The sequence below is a fragment of the Pan paniscus genome, chromosome 15 (genome assembly GCF_029289425.2).
Source record: "Pan paniscus chromosome 15, NHGRI_mPanPan1-v2.0_pri, whole genome shotgun sequence".
Lineage (NCBI taxonomy): Eukaryota > Metazoa > Chordata > Mammalia > Primates > Hominidae > Pan > Pan paniscus.
In genome coordinates this window covers 97,955,977-97,972,832 of record NC_073264.2, presented here as the reverse complement: position 1 = coordinate 97,972,832, position 16,856 = coordinate 97,955,977, and the positions used below count along the sequence as shown (strand labels likewise).

Genomic DNA, 16,856 nt, shown 5'->3' with positions numbered 1-16,856 from the left:
GTAGATCACTTGAGGTCAGGAGTTGGAGACCAGTCTGGCCAACATGGAGAAACCCTGTCTCTACTAAAAATACAAAAATGAGCCAGGCGTGGTGGCAGGCGCCTATAATCCCAGCTATTTGTGAGACTGAGGCAGGAGAATCACTTGAATCTGGGAGGCAGAGGTTGCAGTAAGCCAAGATCATACCACTGCACTCCAGCCTGGGTGACAAAGGGAGACTTCGTTTCAGAAAAAAAAAAAAAAAAGAAAGAAAGCAAGCAAGCAAGCTAGATGCATATACATTTTGACCAGGAAATCTACTCCTACATATATACCCAACCAAAATGAATATAAAAGTATGCCAAAAGATACATACATATACATATGTATATGATTATAGCAACATTGTTCATAATTGCCTCAAAATAGAAACTATTCAAATACCTAAAATGGAATGAATAAATGAATTTTGCTATGTAATTTGTGGTCGTTTTAAAAAATGACCACAAATTCTTTGACACACCTCTCATAAAGACATGAGGTCTATGTCCCCTCCCCTTCAACCCAGGCAGGCTGTGTCTTTGTCAACCAATAGAGTATGGTGGAGGTGAGATTATATGACTTCTGAAGATAAGCCACTCTCAGGAAGCTTCCTCTGGACACTCAGCCAACATGCTGTGAAAAGCCAAAACCTCCTGACCCCACATGTAGGTTCGGTCAATAGTATCAGATGATCCCAGTCTTCTAGACGTTCTAGTCAAGGTACTCAGCCAACATGCTGTGAAAAGCCAAAACCTCCTGACCCCACATGTAGGTTGGGTCAATAGTATCAGATGATCCCAGTCTTCTAGACGTTCTAGTCAAGGTACCATACACGAAAGTGGAGAAGCCTCTAAATGATTCTAGACCCCAAGCATTGTAGGGCAGTGATAAGCCATAACCACCAAATTCCCAATCCACAGAATCCATGAGCATAATAAAATGGTTGTTATTTTACACTACTAAGTTTGGAGTGGTGTGTTATGCAATAACCAATAATCAAAACTAGTGTGTTATGCAGGGATAGATAACCACAACTACAGAGCTATTTTTAAAAATAACAAACTACATGCAACAACATGAATGAATCTCAGACACAACATCGAGTAAAAGAAGTCAAGCAAAAAAAAAAAAAAAAAAGTCCAGAGGGCATTATTCCATTTACACATGAGTTCAAAACCAGATAAAACTATAGTTATGTAAGTCAGAATCGTGTTTACCTTGGGTGGGAGTAACTACTGTCTGCAAGATATCCCCACATAATCTGGGCTTCTGGAGCGCTAGAAAATGAGTATCTTGATCTGGGTAGTAGTGATTACAGGGTGTTCACTTTGTAAAACTTTAAAAATAATTGAGCTTGATGCTTGTGCACCTTTTTGTTACACTTCAAAAAAATTTTTTTAATCAATGGAACTTGGTAACCCAAAGAGGCAAGGGTATGAGGGAGAAATAAAGGATGACTTCCAAGTCTTCAGGAATGACTGACTAGGCAGTTCCATAAACTGAACAATTAAACAAAAACAGGGGCAGAAAGCAGGGACCATGTCCTATTCATTTATTATTCAAGTATCTACCACAGTACTTAACACAGAGTCACTCCAGCATTACAAGATACTCCTATTATTTTCATCCCAACTTTTTGACCACCACTTCTTGGTCTCCTTTCTTACTTCCTTTCTGCCCAGCTGCCTCTTAATATTGGTATTACCCAGGCTTCCATACTCAATCTCTTTTCAATCACACGCGCACACACACACACACACACACACACACACACACAGAGAGAGAGAGAGAGAGAGAGACGGAGAGAGGGAGAGAGGGAGAGAGAGAGACAGAGAGAGAGGGAGGGAGAGACAGAGAGAGAGAGAGAGAGAGAGAGAAAGAGAGAGACAGAGAGAGAGAGTGACTTCTTTCTCTTGTATTTCCAATCTCAGTGCATAGCATCATCACATACATGTTCTTTTAGGCTAGAAACTGCCAATTAAACCAAGAACTAGGATTCCAAAATACCTTTAAAGGTTGCAGTTAGCTAAATTCAATAAAAAGAAATTTAACAAGACAAAACATAAGCTCCCATGGTTGGACCCCAAAACTAATGCATACAAACAGGATGAAAAGACATAGCTTAGACAGATGCAGGGATTTTATTCAACTTTATGTTCAATGTATGATGTGGTCACAAAAGGATATAGCTAATATTAATAAAATTATGTAGAAGAAGGAAGGTGATATTCTTCCCTTAACTCACAGAAGAAAAGTGTTATATCTAGAACAAGAGATACAACTCTATTTCTCACGTATCAAGCCATGTCTGGAGCACAGAATTCAATTCAAAGCACTACAGTTTAAAATGAAATTTTTTAAAAAAGAGGAAAGCCACCAATGTGGTAAACTGACATGAAACCATGCCATGTAAGGAATAGCTAATGAACTGGAGATGTTTCAAATCAAAAAGACTGAGAATACTTGATGACTATTTTCACATATTTGAAAGGATGTTACGTGGAAGAGGGATTCAGCCTGTTCCACATTTCTCCAAAAGGCAGAAGTGAGTAGAAGAAATTAAGTAGACTTCCACTCAATGTAAGAAAGAACTTTCTAATGGTCAAAACTTTAATAAAAATAGGATAGGCTGTCTCTAGAGCAGTGGTTCTCAACCAGAGATGATTTTGTCTCTGTAGCCAGAGATGCTACTAAACATCCCACAGTGCAGAGAACAAACAGTGACCCATGTAAAATGTCAACAGTCCCATGGTTGAGAAATTCTGCCCTAGAGATAGTGAGTTCTCTGTCGTTGGAGGCATTTCATCATAGACCAGACCATATGATGATGTCACAAGAATGGTGGGCCAGGAATGGTGGCTTGTCATTCCAGCTACTCAGGAGGAGGATCATTTGCTCCCAAGAAATCAAGGTGGCAGTGAGCTATGATCGCACCACTGCACTCCAGCCTGGTTGACAGAGCGAGAGGAAGGGAAGGAGGGAAGGAGGGAAGGAAGGGAGGGAGGGAGGGAGGGGAATGATGGGAAGTGAGAGTGAAATGAAAAAAGTTCTGTTTCAGATACCTCTCCAGAGAAAAATACCTTCAGGTATATCAAAGTGAAAATGATGATGATGACAAACATTTATTGAACACTTACTGTGGGCCAGACATTACACCAAATGACTCATGTATACAGTTTGCAGTTAATTCTCTCAACAACTCTAAGATAGGTATTATTTTACCTTGATTTGATGCTAAATTGAATTGCTCTAATGTCACACAGCAGTCAGTATTTGAACTAGATCTACCTGACCCAATTTTATATGTCACTGTCCAAAGCATAAACATCAAATGACTTTCAAAGCTTTCACACTCTGGAAAAGAAATGAACAAGCACATATTCCACAAGTATCAGGACAATGTCTGAACAGGTTTGTACTCACTGTAAACCTAGCTGGCTAGGAGAAAGAGGAAAGGATTATTTGAAGTAGTCCTGTGATGAAGAAGAGAACAATTATCCTGATTGTCCCCAATTGCCTACTTCTGTAAGAGCCAAGAAGCTCTTATATACCCATGGAGGATGGGATTAATGATGACATCCCTTTATCCATAGGCGTGAAAGCTCAGGATGGACAGACGTTTGAACATCCCCGACTGGGAATCCTGCCCTTAACAAATACACTAGATGCAGATACATGGTTTCTTGGCTGCCTATACTCACGCCCATCTGTCAGGATGGCAGTATGCCTGCTCACATGTTGGTCAAACTGTCACTAGGGCATAGGTGCCAAGCAATGATAGTTTTAAATGGGCAGCTTGCATAGCACTATAAGAGCTTGCTCTTCTGCAGAAAAAAAAAAAAAAGAAAAAGAAAAATTCTCTGTGATAATACTAAAGGGCTGCAAATCACAAGTGAAATATTCTTGGTCAATCTCAACATTTCAGTGGAAAAAAAGATCTAGACAAGTAGAAAAGAATCAGAATAAGGAAGTTAAATCAAACAGAACAGGTACTTTAAAAACATGTGAGTTGTTGCATGAAAGCTTTTAACACTGCCCTTCTTTCATTAACATGTGTCAATGGTAACCTCTTACACTGTAAAATCCTTGCCTCAACAAGTCATCACTGATTTTTTTCTTAATGGAATGATACATTTTTCCATGTTCTAAATAGGAACAGAAATGCATTGATTTCTAGTAGTTCGACACTATACAGGTTCTATTTGTTGACTGATTATTTTTAAAATGACTTAAGTCTAATCTACAGCCATGATAATCTTTTAAATGCACAAAAGAAAGCAGAAACCAAAGAGATCCCCACAGATAAACGGCGGGGGAGGGGAAGGGTATAATTTGCATGGAGAAAGAAACTAACAACTGAAGTAGGCACTAACAAAATGGAAAGTGAGTACTTTTGCTCATGAATTTAATAGGACTCGAGGGCAAAAACATAGATCTGTTATCTTTCACATCCCCCTGACTACAAGCAAAATGTTCCTATACTACATCTAGGTTTCTAGTGTATCCTTTAATATCTCACATGAAATATATAATGTCTTTACTGTCCGGAAATTCTTCCCTAAGACCAAAACCTTAAAGCTGCAATTTGAGCCATTTGTTCTTATGCAGTCCTCAGGATTTTGAAGAACAGCTGGTCATCATCATTCTCTGTATAGTTCTTCACATACAAGTATCAGGACATACTGATTAAATAACCCCTGAGTCTCCTCTTTGCCATGATAAATAAATCTGATCCCATTAACTTTTCCTCATTGGACCGATTTATGAACTCTTCATGTTTTTATCATTTCAGTTGCTCAACGCTTGGACTCTTTTCAGGCCTGGTAAGAAATGTCACCCACATCAACAATGAGCCAACGGAAACTACTCTTTTTCCCAAATGTACAACTTAATAACAGTAGCATAAATACGAAACAGTTTGGAAGTCCTGCTGACTTCTCCATATCCATCACTGAGGACAGTAGCAAAAGTTTGAAATCTACCACTGCCTTCTAGAAAATACTAGGAATTTATAACATTCTGAAGTAACACCACTTTTTTAGCTTTCTGGCAGATATTTGTAAAACAAAGTTGTAAGTCAAGGGTCATGATTATATCCTGTTCTTCCTACCAACGTATCACTGCCACAAATGGTCCTAAAACAACTTCTCTTTAATACCATTTCTATCATACCATTTTCCTGATTAAGAATATATAGCACCTTCCTAAGAGCCAACGAAACTGATTACAAATGCTTCAATCTAGCCAGAAGTTTATATACTCTTTCTTTTTCACGAACCAATGATCCTTCCTTTACTTCTCTACTTCCCTTCACTTGCATGACTCCCAAAAACAGCCAGTTCTTACTTATTTTCTCTAGAACAGATCTTTGCCCATGTTATTCTCTAAAATGTCTTCCCACTTTTTCCAGACTCCAGCCATGTTATACCTTCAATAAACCTGTATTTATTAATAGTTAATTGCTCATTCATTTCTTCCTGTCTTTGTTTTGATACCTAATTTACAGTATATGGCCAACTGATTTTTGATTTTTAAAACTTATTGAATGGAGAAAGGGTAGACTTTTCAACAAATGGTTTTGGAACAATTGGACATCCATGGACAAAAGGAAAAGAAAAATGTACCAAGATCTAAAGCTCACATCCTGTGCAAAAATGAAACCAAAAAGGATCACGGATCTAAATGTAAAACACATAAGGGTAAAACAGTTAGAAGAAAAAATGAGAACATCCTCCTGACCTAGTTAGGCAGAGAGTTCTAAGATAGGCACTAAAAACACGATCCATATATTGAGAAGTTGGACTTTAACAAAATTTGAAACTTTTTTGCTGCTAAAGACACTGTAAGAGAATGAAAAGACAAGCCAGAGACTGAGAGAATATATTTACAAATCATATATTTGGCAAAGGATTTTGTATACACAACATATAAAGAATGCTCTAAAATCAGTAAGAAAACAAACCAATCACAAAACGGGTAAAAGACTTGAACAGACAAATCACCAAAAAAAAAAATGAATGGCAAATAAGCACATGAAATCATCAGCCATTAGGATGCAAATTAAAGCCATGACAAGATACCAGTACGCACAAAAAATATCACCAATACCAAATGGTAGTGAGGTTGTGGAGAAACTGTATCTCTCAAACACAGCAGCACCCCCTTCATCTGTGAGGGATACATTCCAAAGCCCTCAGTGGATACCTTAAATGGTGGAGAGTATGGAGAGTATCGAACCCTACATAAATACGTTTTTTCCTATACATACATTAGATAGACATACTTATGATGAAGCTTAATTTATAAATTGGAGCCAGTTAAGAGATTAACAACAATACTAAGAGTAATTATAACAATATGTCAGCGGCCGGATGCGGTGGCTCACTCCCTGCAGTCCCAGCACTTTGGGAGGCAGAGGCAGGCGGATCACCTGAAGTCAGGAGTTCGAGACCAGCCTGGCCAACATGGTGAAACCCTGTCTCTACTTAAAATGCAAAAATTTGCGGTGCGTGGCAGCAGGCGCCTGTGACCCAGCTACTAGGGAGGCTGAGGCAAGAGAATCGCTTGACCCTGGGAGGCGGAGGTTGCAGTGAGCTGAGATCACACCATTGCATTCCAGCCTGGGGGACAAGATAAGAGACCCGCCTCAAAAAAAAAAAAAAAAAAAAATGCCAGCATCACTAGTCTTGCACTTGGGGTCACTACTAAGTACAAGAAGGGATTCTCAAACACAAGCACCAAGACACCAGACAGTCAATCTGATAACCAAGAGTGACTGACTAGCTGGTGGGTAGTGTATACAGTGTGGATATGCTGGACAAAGGGATGATTTACACCCCACCTGGGACAGAATAAGAGGGCTCAAGGTTTCATCACTATATGACCCAGCAGTTGAACTTCTAGATATTTATTCTAGAACAATTAAAACTTACAGTCACAAAAGAACCTGTACATTAATGTTCATAGCAGCTTTACCTGCAATCACCAAAAACCAGAAACTCACATGGCCTTCCATGGGTAAAATGGTTAAATGTGATACAGCCATAAAATGGACAAGCACTGTGCAATTATCAAAAGCAGGAAAGTGACACTAATACAATATTCATCACTGAACTACTTATTGAAATGTCAGCTTTTACATTCTTTTGTGTGTCTAATTCTAGGACATTGTGTCATGTGTACAGATTCATGTAACCATCACCATAAACAAGACACTGAACTGTTCTATCATCTCAAAGAAAGTCAGCCCTAACCCCAGCAAAACCGGTCTGTTCTGCATTTCTATAATTTTGTCATTTTGAGAATCCTATATAAATGGAATCATACAATCTCTGAGACTGGCTTTTTTCACTCAATACAATGCCCTTAAACTCCAACCAAGTTGCTGCATGAACCAACAGTTTGTTTCTTTTTTTGATGGTGGTGTTCTACCGCAAGACTATCACATTTTATTTAACCATTCACCCACTGAAGGACATGTGAGTTGTTTCTGGTTTTTAGCTATTATAAACAAGGCTTCTACGAGCATTCATGTACAGGTTTTTTTGTGAACGTTTTTATTTCTCTAGGATAAAGGCTCAGGAGTGCAATTGCTGGATTGTGTGTCAAATGTACGTTTAACTTTTCGAGAAATTGCCAAACTAATTTCCAGAGTGGTTATATCATTTTACATTCCTACCAGCAACATATGAAAGATAAATTTTAGAGTCAGCATTTCTAAAGTATTTTCTGCAAGTCTGAAAAAACAAGATTAAACTTCTTAAATGTTATAACCTGAACTTATTTTTAAAAAATGAATTTTAAAACTTTTTTCCTGATTCCCAAATAACAGATTACCTCTAAGAAAAAAATGTATACAGCTGACCCTTGAACAACATGAGTGTGAACTGTGCAGGTCCACTTATACACAGATTTTCTTCTGCCTCTGCCACCCCAAGACAGCAAGACCAACCTCTCCTCTTGTTCCTCCCCCTGAGCCTACTCAACACCAAGACAATGAGGATGAAGACCTTTAAGATGGCCCACTTCCGCTTCATGAACAATAAATATATTTGCTCTTTCTTAGGGTTTTCTTAATAATATTTTCTTTTCTCTAGCTTATTGTATTGTAAGAATATAGCATATAGTACATATACAAATATGTGTTAATTGTTTATGCTATTGGTAGGGCTTCTGGTCAACAGGCTATGAGTGGTTAAGCTTTTGAGGAGTCAAAGCTTATACATGGATTTTCAACTGCGTGGGGGTCAGCACTCCCAACCCCTGAGTTGTTCAAGGGTACACTGTAATTACATATAATCTCTATGTTGATAGCTGTTGCCAAATTACATAGTAAACTGCAATAAGATGTGAAAAAAGCAACTCTAAAGACTACAGCAGAAACATTAAAAGTTTCTCTCCCTGTGTCTTCCAGACACATTCTATAAATACTTAAGGTCTAATAGTTCTTTCTAACACTTAATATTGTGAAACGCAATCACAATGCACTAACACTTAGTGTCATCAAATGATGACTTTTCTTTAGCTGTCACTTGATAAAAACAATCTAAGAAAAGCAATTAACCTGAAATAAAGCTGTGGTTATCTTAGCTATGTCTAACTTCATGGTTTGTTTAATTTTAGATAAAAATGACAATTAGATAATGCAATCTCTTTTGGATTCTTAAAGCAAGTATCTAAGTCTAGAGCAGACATATCTGCCGACATACAAACAGCCAGACAGACGGTCCTCAAAAAGAAAATAAAATAAATACACAGAAAGAAATTATAAGGTCCCTGGAACAGTGGAATGAGGCTGCTCGTGTTCCTAATGACTTTCAGTTCTCATGTTTAGTCCCCTGCAGGACCAACTATATTGTTCCTGATACTGAGCTCCACAAGACACGTGTCCTTCCATTATCAGTATGATATTTGCTTTAAAAGTATATGACAGACCATTCCCAAATCTCAAATTTAATTTGCTTGTGCTTGCAATTTAATTATTTACTTCATCTAGTATATCTTCCCATTTAATGAATAACTTACCAATAAACATTTTAGTATACACGTTTAATATTCATCTTAAATATCTGCCAGTGTGAACAATATCTACCTTAATTTTCAAATCCTAGAGCACTGGTTCCCATCCTATGGGCAAGAAACCCATAGAGAGATAGGAGTAACTGCAAAGAATCATTAAAATCCATATACTTACCTAAAGACTAAATAAATGTGATTCACAAACATATATGTTTCCAAGCTGACAAAGATACTGTGGCTAATAAAAATCTTAATAAATTTCCTGAAGAATGTTGGTAAAAGTAGAGCAGTTTCTTCTCATCAGTATTTATTGATGAATACTAAAAATCTAACTCCTAATATGGGAGAAGGGCCATCGCTCGTACCTCTCTAGATTTTCTAGAGAGCTTTTCTTTTTTAAAGTGTTGCCCATATGTCACTCAGAACAAGAGGAGTAGGATGTGCTTGAATTTGAGTGCAAAGATTTAAGACAACATTGGGAGAGATGGAGCAGGAGTAATTGGGAAAGTGCATGAAATTACTTCAAAACAGCAACTTCAGAATGCTGGGTGCTTAAATATCATTCAAGCACCAAAAGGAAAACATTCAAAGGACAGAGCCCTCTGCATCTTTATAATGGCAAGTAGAAATATATTCACAGGAATTTTGATCAAAAGAGCCAAACTTATCCTAGAGTAAAAATACATCTTGGTTACAACACCTACCTAAATGTTTTATTAGGGTTCTATCACCCTTTTAAATTAATCTTGTACCTTTATTAAACATTTTCTACATTTTAACATTAATAGTGCAGTTTTTCAAATGCGCCCTACACATTTATTGGATTATTCTGTGCTGGATGCTAGATAAAGTTAAAAAAAAAAAAAAAAAAAAAGACGTACACTAATTTAAAACAAAGAAAACTTGCTTCAGCAAAACACTACAATAGCAATAGACTTTGCACCTAGCACAATTCCTTGTAAATAGGGGGCACGTGATCTCTGCTGAATAAATGAGTCCATTTCTCCTTACTCCGAAAAATAACCCTGGCAAGCATGTAAAATATCCTACCAGTCTGAAAAATATTCTCCAGTCCTATTCAGCTACCAATCCATTCTCAGAACCCATCAAGAGCAATTTTCATGAAAGCCTCACTCACACGCACAAAGAGGCAGCATTTAATTCCCATTAGGCTCACTGCCTGATCTATGGAGATATAAGCATTTGCACATTTGCATAAATTCAGGAGACATCCTTCATTTGATATAAGGTAAATCTTAAAGCTTCGCTTCATTTCCAAATAAGTTTTATTTTTCAAATCAAAAATATTTTTAAAGTTTTATTTTTCAAATCATAATCCTAATCATAGTACATTATATCTTATTAGGGATGCTTTTAAGAAAAAAAATATATAGCTGTCAAAATTAAAATCTTGTTTTTTCATTTCTAGACATCTGGGACATTTCACTTATATATTTATTATTATTTCACATTAGTTCTCAAAGTTAAAAAAAAAAGCTGGCCTATTTCCTTTAAGACATTTAATTTTAGGGTCTGTCAACATTTTGAATGCATTACTGTTATTTTTAAAATATACACTTGCATACTGGAATAAAACTTAGCATAAGCTTTCCATATAACCATTTCCTGGGCACTTACTAACTTACTATATGCCAGGCTCTATGCTTAACACATTACTCCATTATCTCATTTGTTTAACAAATATCCTCTCATAATTTTTGCAGCACTGAACATAACAAGAAGACATTGCACTATAAAACTGGTATTTGTACTGGATACCAGAACTAAATTGACAGTAACGCCTAACACAAGTTTATTGTTATTAAATTCAAGTTGTGTTACTGTATTAACACAGAATCTGATCAGCAATGTTGAGATGTAGAATACCATCTGTGGTAGCATCAACAGAGAAAGCTATTATTAAGTGACTACTTAAGTTACATTCCCTTCTATAGGTAACAGATGAACATAATCTTCTCTACCCAGAAATTTAATTCCAATCACTACATGCCATTTTGAAGAACATAAACGTAACCTACATAAAATGACTATATAAAGAACCCTTGCTTCCTTCTGAAAATGCTTCAAAATTCTAGATTAAATTCTCCCCCAAAGTATCATGCTCAGCATGTCATAAAGAAAGGTGCCTTTATTGTCAACTCTTGAAAATAAATGCTGCCCTACTTTTTTTTACTCTTGAATTTCAGTCTCAACAGATGGGCAATTCCAGTTTAAAAAAAAAAAAAAGAAGAAAAGAAAAACACACACACAATAATTAATGAAGTTCTTCAACAGTTCCCTAAAACCAACATCCTCCCAATAGCAAATTGTATTTCCAAGTTGTTCCAAGAAAGGGACACAGGAAAGGGAAGGGAAGAGTCTATACAAAGGAAAACAAAAATGAGTGACTTGAAAGAAAGGACATCAGAAAAATGGGTGGCCTCAACAGGAACCTATAGTGTCTGACTCTGCTGCTGTCTGTCGAATTTAATTCTACGACCTAAGAGTTTTGAGACGAGAACCACAATACTATTTCGGTGGTAGGAAAAACTATGCGTTGCCCCTGAACGGAGCTGCAACAGTAAAGGATGCCACCCTGCCAGGTAAGGACAGAATGAGGAGGAACTGTCAAACGGGTATGAAAGTCCCTTGCAAAACACACAAGCGGCTCTAACTGCCTTGCACCAGACAGACCCTCAAGTACAAGATCACGGGGCCTCCCCGCGACGTGACAGGGAAATAACGGGCGGCCTCGCGGTCCCCAGGCCTGGCTGCTATCCTCAGGGGTCGGCCTCCCCTCAGGTCTCAAGTCAAAAGTCACATCCTCTGAGATGCCCTCCCGGATCACCTAACCTAAAGAGCCTCGCCCCCATTCCTCTAGCCCGCAACTGCCTGTCCCGTTTCTAAGAAAGCATTTCCGTATCCGCAAAACATCGCAGCTGCGTGTGTTGTTTCCCTTCTACAGAGTGAGCTCCGCGGGGCAGGGGCCTCGCCTGCGCTGTTCACCCGGAGCCCCCCGCCTGACAGAACCGGCTTCCCGGTGAGGCCCGAGGCGGCGTTTGCGAGCTCGGCCGCGACACCACGCGCGTCCAGAACGTGGAGCTCAGATGGGGGCCGGCCTGGCCAGTCCAGGCATCCCCGGGGGCGCCTGCGGGGCCTGAACGAGACAAGGAAGGAGCGGACGCCCGCGCAGGCGGAAGCCACGCGGCGGAGCGCGGTCCCGCGAGGCGGCCGAGGCTGACGGCGACTCCCGCACCCCGGTGGACCCACAGGCCGCCCGGAAGGCCCAGTGCCGGCCCCAGCCCCGGCCGCCCGCCTCCGCGCCCCCGGCTTGGCGCGCGAGTCCTCGAGCCGTGTCGCCTGCGGCCTCCCTACCCTAAGCCGCAGACCCGTCGCCTTCTGCCCAGTACGAACTTCCCGCCGCTTTCGCCGACTCGCAACTCGGCAGCGGCGCCGGCCCCTTCGCACCCCGCAGTATGGAGCCTTCCCATTGGCTCGGAGGCGACGAGGAGGGGCGGGACGAGTGGTAAAGCGGGGCGCGGGGCGGAGGCTACGCTAGCCCCGCGCCTCCCCGGGAATGCCGGGAGCTGTGGTCCAGCGCTCCCAAGGCATCCTGGGAGTTGGAGTCTCTTAGCGGCAAAGGGAGATCCCCGTCCTTCTGCTCCCTAGTCTTCTAGGAAATATGGTTTGCAGCCTTGTTCGTAGTAGCTTGATTTATTAAGTGTATTGGCAGAGAGTTGGGTGTAAAATAAGTTTCCTGTTTCTGTTAGGATTAAATGAAATAATCTATAGGCAGTACTTCAAACTTAGTTGGTGCTCAATAAACAGCAGACAGTGTTAGTATTATTCTGCCCACTCATTGATATGTGTCTAAATCCTACCTGTTTTTCGAAGCCTATTTCAAAGCATATCTCAATGTCTACCTAATCATCTATAGTGTTTCATCTGTAATCAACGTATGCCACAGTTTGCATTGTGTTTATTATTTATTTTTATTTATGTTTTTGAGACGGAGTCTCACTCTGTCGCCCAGGCTGGAGTACAGTGGCACAGTCTCGGCTCACTGCAAGCTCCGTCTCCCGGGTTCACGCCATTCTCCTGCCTCAGCCTCCCGAGTAGCTGGGACTACAGGCGCTCGCCATCACGCCCAGCTAATTTTTTTCTGTTTTTAGTAGAGACGGGGTTTCACCGTGTTAGCCAGGATGGTCTCGATCTCCTGACCTTGTGACCCGCCCGCCTTGGCCTCGCAAAGTGCTGGGATTACAGGCGTGAGCCACCGCGCCCGGCCGCATTGTGTTTATTATAATCAGCTAAGTCTCCATCACCCATGAGGCTGAGAGCTTATTGGGCACTGGGTCATTGTTCTAGGTCAAAATCACTGAAGTCACAGGCAGAGGGAGATTAACAATGAAGCCAATGAAGCGTAAGCTTCAGGACCTCACTTGCGCAGGTCCCTCAATGAGTTTACATAGCTTTGGGGGTTTATTTGTCGATTTTACTTTTCTTTTTCTTTTTTTTAAAGATACAGTCTCACTTTGTCACCCAGGCTGCAATGCATTGGCGCGATCTCGGTTCACTGCAGCCACGACCTCCTGGGCTCAAGCAATCCTCCCACCTCAACCCCCCGAGTAGCTGGGATTACACGCACAGGCCACCACTTCTGGCTAATTTTTGTATTTTTTGTAGAGACAGGGTTTGACCATGTTGCCCAGGCTGGTCTTGAACTCCTGAGCTCAAACAATCCACCCCGCCTCAGCCTCCCAAAGTGCTAGAATTACAGGCATAAGCCACCACACCCAGCTGATTTTTCTTAAAGTAGATCCCCCAAAATTATGTGAGCTTCAGTCCCTACAAAACCTGGAATCACTCTGTCCATTAGACAGGGCAATATAGTGCCTGATGTCTTACATTTTCCCCTCCAGATACCCTCATCTGCTCCAAATACTTCTCCTGCCTGCCCTCTGCCCCAGGAGGCTGACCTCTACAAATTACTTCGCGCTCCCTGTGCCCCCTGGCTTTGGGGTGTGCCCAGTGGAGAACCCCACAGAAGATTGGAGGAAAAAGAAAGGTTGGTTAGAGTAGGTTAAGCCCCTGGATCCTGACTGGCAAGGTCACCTCCAGTCGGCAGGTCCCTCAGCTGAAGGTCACTGCTCCCTGGCCCTCCCTCCAGTTTGCAGTAGTAGCCCTTCCCTTTGTGCCTCAGGTCTGGAAGTGATGACATCACGGCTGCTGCTGACCCACAAGTTACTGCTTCCTCCCTCGTGGTTCCTACCCCCAACACCATTATAAATAGTCTCATTGCAAATAACCTTCCTCAAATTATCCTATTTCGAATTATGTCATCTGCTTCCTGTTGAGACCCTAACAGAGCATGGGCAAGGTGAGCACTCGATAAAATCTGTCAGCAAAAAAGTCTCAAGATTCACACATCTCATGGGTGTGGAATCCCCCAGCAAGACTCTGTGGCCAGAATCCACTGAGAGAAAGACACACACACCCACACCCACACCCACACAAATACACACATATGTTAAGAAAACTTGGAACAGGACTTATCTGTCATAGTGTGACCATGTTCCCCTAACCTCACAATAGACACGTGAAGAAATGTCCCTGTTTCCACACTGGGTTGACAATTGACTGACTTTAAAGCACAATTAAATCAGCAACAGTGTAAGGTAAGAATGGAATGTATTTATTCTGGAGCTCTTGGCCCTGGCACCCTTGATCTGATGGCTCACTGTTAAACACTCCTTACGTGCAGCCCTGTTCCAAGGCAGTTGCCGGCACCTACAACATCATCCACACATGCTGAGATGTCTTCCCAGTGCAGAGCATGGCAGGACACCAGTCCAAGCTGCTGTCACAGAGACAACACGTCTGAAATGCTATAGATGGGGATACAACTCTCGAAGCTAGCAGACCCTTGACACGTTTTTATGAGTTGATAGCTTGGTGTCAAGATCAGGGTCATACATAAGATTGACCAGTGAGGACTTGCTGTTGGTGGGCTTTAGAAATTAAGAATTGATGGCTCACGCCTGTAATCCCAGCACTTTGGGAGGCCGAGGCTGGCGGATCACGAGGTTAGGAGTTTGAGACCAGCTTGGCCAACATAGTGAAACCCTGTCTCTACTAAAGATACAAAAAATTAGCTGGGTGTGGTGGCGGGCACCTGTAATCCCAGCTATTCAGGAGGCTGAGGCGGGAGAATCCCTTGAACCCGGGAGGCGGAGGTTGCAGTGAGCCGAGATCGCACCACTGCACTCCAGCCTGGCAACAGAGTGAGACTCCGTCTCAAAAAAAAAAAAAAAAAAAAAAAAAAAAAGAAGAAGAAGAAGAAGAGGAAATTAAGAATTGTACTAGGCAGGAAAGGTTCATAAAAGTAATCCTGCCATATATTCAAAATATCTATACGGTCCAATCAAATGTTTACAGAGCACTTACTGTGAGCCAGGGATTGAGCCAAATTCCAGGGATCCTGGTTTAATGCTTAAGGAGGCCCTACGATTTGTCAGGCACTGTGATTTTTCACACATATTATTTCCCCAATTCTTAGAGGGGAAAAAAGTCTCAAAGAATTTAGACAATGATTCTTGGTCCCCTGAATCTACTTCCAAATTTTCTTTTTACTGCCCCTTTATGCCCAGCCTCAATACATGAGGACAATCCTTACAAAGAAATAATTTTAGCACAGTGGTGGAGACTTGTACAGAATGCTATCATAGCCTAGTACTGAGATTCCTGGTTAAGGGGTCATCATGGATGAAGCAGGGTGACCTAGTGAATAAAAATTTTCTAGCTTCCCAGTAAAGGCAAACCAACTAAAAATGTATACATGGGATCTGTATTGATTTGCTGCATAGTCAGACCCCAGAGTTCCTTTTTTTTTCATCTCTGGGAGCCCTAACACAAAGGTATAGAAAAATAAAAATAATCCAGGCACTTTGGGAAAGTGTGAGGAGGTTGGTGTTGGCTCCACCGTGGCAGAAACTCAATCTATAAACTTCAAACAAACGCCATAGTCATTAGGAAGCAACATCGTCCTGGTGGGCTGCCCAGGAGGCACTGATTCAACCTGTGAGTCAGTTTATGCATCCTTGTCCTTGTTGTTTTCATCTATAGAATGGGAGCAATCATTCTGGGCCAACCGGCTCTCTGCCACCCCAGGCTGATGGGAGGCAGATGAGGTAATGTTTGAGAAGGGCTTTGATCTATCCAGAACAAAGTCACTAGGGTGTCCTTACTCAGTGTAAGTGGCCTAAGAAAAGCCCAAGAAAATATTACTTCCTGGGAGAAAGGAAAGGAGAGAGGAGTGAGGGGCAGAATGTGATCAGGGTCTTCTGAGTACCCTGACCCTGGTTTGTACTCCCTGACCTGCTCTTGATGCTTTATCTCATCCCAAGTGCCCAGAACCCTTATTTCCCTTTTAGCAAGGACTTTTGAGGATCTACCATGTGTCAGGCAGAGTGTCTGATATGGATTGGCTGCATCCCCACCCAAATCTCATCTTGAATTATAGTTCCCATAATCCCCACGTGTCATGGGTAGGAGTGAGTTCTCCTGAGATTTGATCGTTTTATAAGGGGCTTTCCCCCACCTCACTCATACTTCTCCTTGATGCCGCTCTGTGAAGGACGTGTTTGCTTCCCCTTCTGCCATGACTGTAAGTTTCCTGTGGCCTCCGCAGCCATTCTGAACTGTGAGTTACTTAAACCTCCTTCCTTTATCAATTACCCAGTCTCAGGTATGACTTTATTAGCAGCATGAGCGCAGACTAATACAGTCCTTAACACGTTTACAATACAGTGGGAAAA

General features: G+C 41.3%; 1 protein-coding gene across 8 annotated transcripts in view; it reads right to left on the bottom strand.

Annotated features, from left to right (window-relative positions):
- VRK1 (VRK serine/threonine kinase 1) overlaps positions 1-12,613 on the bottom strand; it is an 84,342-nt gene extending 71,729 nt beyond the window's left edge. For 6 of the 8 annotated variants that reach the window (XM_034938094.2, XM_034938097.2, XM_034938095.2 and 3 more), the window contains exon 1: positions 12,415-12,569. The gene's annotated coding sequence lies outside the window, so the exon portion shown is untranslated. Of the gene's footprint in view, positions 1-12,414 lie in introns of all 8 variants that reach the window. The other 2 variants (XM_034938093.2, XM_034938096.2) reach the window with 1 other exon arrangement.
- Between the last annotated feature and the right edge of the window lie 4,243 nt (positions 12,614-16,856).